General features: G+C 35.3%; 1 long non-coding RNA gene across 1 annotated transcript in view; it reads left to right on the top strand.

The window, feature by feature from the left end:
• Positions 1-5,147, top strand: part of LOC105290530 — a 20,594-nt gene that overhangs the window by 2,042 nt on the left and 13,405 nt on the right. The window contains exon 2 of the long non-coding RNA XR_895754.2: positions 1,384-1,419. This is a non-coding gene — a long non-coding RNA (uncharacterized LOC105290530). The remainder of the gene's footprint in view (positions 1-1,383; positions 1,420-5,147) is intronic.

Raw genomic sequence — 5,147 nt, 5'->3', positions numbered from 1 at the left:
ATTGTTTCCTCCTTGTACAGTGGGAAACATTATAATATCTAATATATAAGTTGGTGTGAGAATTAAAGTAACACATAAAGTACCCAATACTTGTATTAGATATATATTCAATGCTTGATAAACAATAACTGTTATGGTAGGTAATGTTAGTTTTCATCTATCTTTTTTTAAGCTTCCAACTTTCCAACCATAAATGTAGACACAGGCTGCAGCTATGAGGATGTTCATTGTAGCACTGTTTAAAATAGCAAACAAATAATAAAGGAGACAATCTAAATAGCTATCTATTGGAGATGGGCAAGTAGTCTGTGATATAGAATACTACGAAACAGTTAATGTGAACAAACTAAAGCATGGATAAAATATTGAGAAAAAATGTTGCACAAGGGTATACACAGCTTGATATCGTGTATATAAAAATTTAAAACATGACAGACAACACTACTGTTTAAGGATGCATACATACATGGTAAAAATATAAAATCGTGTGGAAATAAAATCTTCAGGCAAGGAATTTCTTCTGAAGAGAGGAAAGGGAATGAATGAAAGGAGGGATACACTGGGGTTTAAAAAGTATCTTTGACATTTTATCTCTTGAAAAAAATTGTAAGAAAATAAGGCAAAATGTGAAGGTTTGATAAAGTTGGTGAAAAGTACTTAGATGTTTGTTATATAAATTTCTATTTTTCTATATGCATGAGATAGTTCTCTATTTAAGAGAAAGCATGGAGCAGAGCAGTGCACAAAATATGCTACCTTCTTTGTTTTTCTTTTGTAAGGAAAACAGTAATTCATTTGTATCAACAATTGCTTTTATGCCAACCTGAAATCAATGACTTTTGTGGTGAGGGTGAGGGGAGGAAGTATTGGATTTTGTTTTTCAAAGTATTTTTTGTTTTACATACAGTAAATTTTATTCTTTTTGGTGTTCAGTTCTATGAGTCAAATGCATATACTTGTATAACCACCACCATAATAATCTAAATTATCCATTAGCCCCAAGTATTTTCTCATGCTATTTTTTATGATAAACTCTTCTCCCCCAATAATGGCATTCACAGATCTGTTTTCTGTTTCTGTAGTTTTTTTTTTTTTTTTCTGGGAAGTCATACAAATGAAATAGAAAAGTATGTAGCTTTTTTAATCTGGCTTCTTTAAATTAGAATAATGCATGCGAAATTCATTCATATTGTTGCACGTATCAGTAGTTTGTTTCTTTTTATTGCTGAGTAGTATTTCATTGTATGGATGTACCATAGTTTGTTTCAGCATTCACAGTTTAAGACATTGGAATTGTTTCCAGTTTTTGTCGTCTGTGAATAAAGCTACTATAAACATTTGTGTACAGATTTTTGTATAAACATAAGTTTTTATTTCTTTTAGGCAAATACTTAAGAGTGGGAATTGCTGAGTTTTGTGGTAAGTATACATTCTAAATTTATTTTAAAAAAATCCAAACTCTTCCAAAATGGCTACAACATTGTGAATTTGCACCATCAAGAATGAAAGATTCAGTTGCTCTGTATGCTTACCAGCATTTGATATTGTCAGATTTTTAAAAAATATTATTTGTTTTTAGCTATTTCTATATGTGTGTAGTGATATCTCAATGAAATGTACTTTTCCCTAATGACTAATAATATTCAGCCTCTTTTCCTGTGCTGATTTGCCATCTATAGATTTTCTTTTGTGAAGTATCTGTACTAGTCTTGTGCCCATTTTTTTACAGGGTTGTTTTCTTATTATTAATGAGTTATGAGTTTTTTTAATATATTCTAAGTACAAGACCTTTATCAGATATGTGATTTGCAAATGTTTTCTCTTGGTTTGTATTTTTTCTTTTTCATTCTCCTAAACAGTATCTTTCAGAGCAGAATTTAAATTTTTGATTAAATTCAATTTGTCCTTTTTTCTCCTGTGAATCATGTCACTAAGAAATCTTTGCCTAACATGAGATCACAAACATTTCCCTCTAAATTTTCTTATAGAAGTTTATAGTTTTAGGTTATCATTTATTTCTTTAGAAGGATATATGCATATACTTTTATATCCATAGTCTATACCTGGAAGGATACACAGCTTCCATCGAGGGTGGGAAAATAGTGTGACTTGGGGTAAGCTTGATAGAGAGACTAACTACGCTGTGTACTCTTTCGTGTTATTGAATTTTTCCTTAAAATTATACCTTATGGGACCTTAGAAACAGCAACAAAACAGGGATTTTTTTTTTAAGCTAAGAACTCAAAAACTGTTGTGGGGTCTACTGAAATACTGTTCCACCAAACACAGTGAAAATCACCACGATGGTTGTTGGACTGGAAGACTTCACAGACTTCATCATAGTTTCAAATCCTGTAGGCTCTCTTCTATCACAGTTGTAAATGGCTATATAAGCCTGGCAGTTCTCCCTGGGCTGAGAACCAAGTCCAATTAACTGGCAAATAATTAGTTGGGCCAATCAGAGAATAATATGCAAATAAGTGAATCTGACTGTGTAAAACTCCCTCAAGATAGTTTGAACATTACACAATTTAGAGACTTAATGTTGCTGCCACCTGCAGGCCACATCTCTCAGCACCTCTCGGAATTGAGTCCTCTGTGGGGCTTTGGATTGGAGAAAGAGTAACATGAATTTTTCCCTTTTCCCCCAGCTTGAATCGATTGGTGATTGGGGAGTGTGGCATCAGATTGTCTGGGTTTGAATCCTGTCTTTACCTGGGGTAAATCAGATACCTGTTCTATACTTCTGTTTCCTTATCTATAAAATGGGGATGATAACAGTAGCTCCTTTGTATGTTGGAGGATTGAATCAGATCACGTAAAGTGCTTAGCACGATGCCTGGCACATAGTGAGCACACAACAAATATTAGTAATTGTTGTTAGGCAGAACTTCAGAAGCCTCTCCCATTCTGAACTGACGATTGTACCTTGACACACAGTAGTCCAGTGGAAAGACCTTGAGCACTTGGCTCTACCACTTGAGGCTTGTAAACTTGGGCAAGTGTCTTAACCTCTCTGAACCTTACATAACCTCACAGGTAGTTTTGGATATTATATGAAATCATCTATGTAAAGCACCAAGCTCATTGAGTGGACAGTTAACAAATGGAATGATGATTAACATAGCAATAGTTGCCAATTATAGCCAAAGGTTGGACCACTCAGGTTACAAACAGGCAGGCCACAGGCGATCACTAACCTACAAATATTTTGGTTCGGCCCTCAGTATTTTATAGGATTAAAATTACCTGCCATCATTAAAAACAGAAATTTCACATTTAATCCAGATTCTTAACTTCTCTTTTAAAATGTGAAGCTCTGACAATGTATCACACCAGATCTACAAGGAAGATGGCATGTAACAATGAAACCTAATTTCTTCCAAGGAAGCCAAATAATGCTCCCAGAGGAAGTGATGTTAAAGTTGAGACATGAAGGTTGAATAGAGGTTAGCCTGATAAAGAGAGGGAGACAGTGCTCCAAGAAAAGAGACTAGGCCCTGAATCAGGGACGCTCGTGCCTCCTAGTAACTTCAGGAAAGCCTGGTGGCTGGAGCACAGTGAGCAAGTGGAAGGTGGGAAGATGAAGCTCCAGTCAGCACCTTAAGGATTTTGGACTGTACCATGAGGATGAGTGTAGTTCAAGTCTGGAAGCTAGGAGATAGCAATTGGTGTAACAAACTGAATAGCTAGACAGAGACAGAATGGAAGAGGGTCAAAAGTCAACAATCAGCAGCTGAGATAGTAGAGTACTAGGGCAGTAAAGGATCTAAATTTCTAAAAACTCTGGGAAAACACAGGATAGCACATCAGGTGCGGTTTGGCAAAGGGCAGACTTTATAAGAACCAAGTTAAGTTGGACCCCAGGGTGAATGTTTTACGTTCATTTTAACAGTGGAAAAATGAGAACAATAAGGATTTGGGCAAGGACATATAACAAATGAGAAACAGAGCTAGATTCACAATACCTGTCTCTAATTTGTCATTCCTCTTACCATATTATTTTTCTCAAGGTGGATAAACTCAGCATCAATACAATGTTGTTAATGATAATATACCCTATTTATTGAGAGCTTGCTAAATGTTAGGCTCTGTATTTATGTGTGTTATTATCTTATTTCACTCAGTTAACAAATATAGTCCACCCAAAATATTATGTACCAAGGGACTGTTCGCACTAAGGATACAGGGATCAATGAGACAGTTATCATCTCTGTCCTGTGGGAGTTCACAGTCCAGAAAGGAAGTGAGTAGTCGAAGAAGTAATTACACAAGGTAATTGGCAGTTACTATAGGGAGAATATAAGAGTGAACACGATCTACCACAGCAGCAAGGAAGCTTTCTGAAAGAAGTGACTATTCTCACAATAACCAAATGAGATAGAGGCTATGAATATTCCCTTTTCACAAATGAGAAGATGGATGTTCTGAGAGAGATTAAGCAACTGACTCACTAGGCCATGCTGGAGCCAGGATGTAAGCCTGGATCTATACCTAGACCAAAACTCATTCTCTTAGCTTCTAAAATATTTCTTAGCAGATGTTTCTATTAGTTTGTCCTTTTTTTCTAAGGGTCATGTGAATGGAATGGACTATTAACTGAGACATCTGCAATGCAGGAAGTTGAAATCATGGCTTACGAACTATGCAAACATGTCTGTGTCAGGGTTGGCTATCAGTTTTGGAATGACAGCTATTTAGTGACACAGCTCTTGCGCTAAAGTCTGAAAAGATGTTCCATTTAATTGAATATTCAACAGCTGTGTATTGAGTGCCTACTATATGATAGGATGGTGCCAGATGCTGTCAGAGTTAGAGGAATGAAACAAGTCCCTAAGTACTAGGCTAATGATTGTTTTCATCGCTAAAAAAATTTTAAAAATTAAAAAATAGAGCCATAATCCTGGCAGTTAGGAACTATAAGTAACTTATTATAATAGCTACCAAGTTTTGAGTGTCAACCATGTGCCAAGCACTGTATGAGATGCTTTAATGAAAGTATGATGAACATGATCGTGATCATAACTAAAAACTAAAAAGCATATACTGTGAGACTCTGTTGAGCAGTTTACATTTATTATCTATTTTAACCCTGTTCTTTTAACTCATGTTCATTCTGTATCATAGTATTAATGATACTAATATTG

This window comes from Pteropus vampyrus, unplaced genomic scaffold (assembly GCF_000151845.1).
Source record: "Pteropus vampyrus isolate Shadow unplaced genomic scaffold, Pvam_2.0 Scaffold36, whole genome shotgun sequence".
Lineage (NCBI taxonomy): Eukaryota > Metazoa > Chordata > Mammalia > Chiroptera > Pteropodidae > Pteropus > Pteropus vampyrus.
This window is presented reverse-complemented; position numbering and strand designations above follow the sequence as displayed.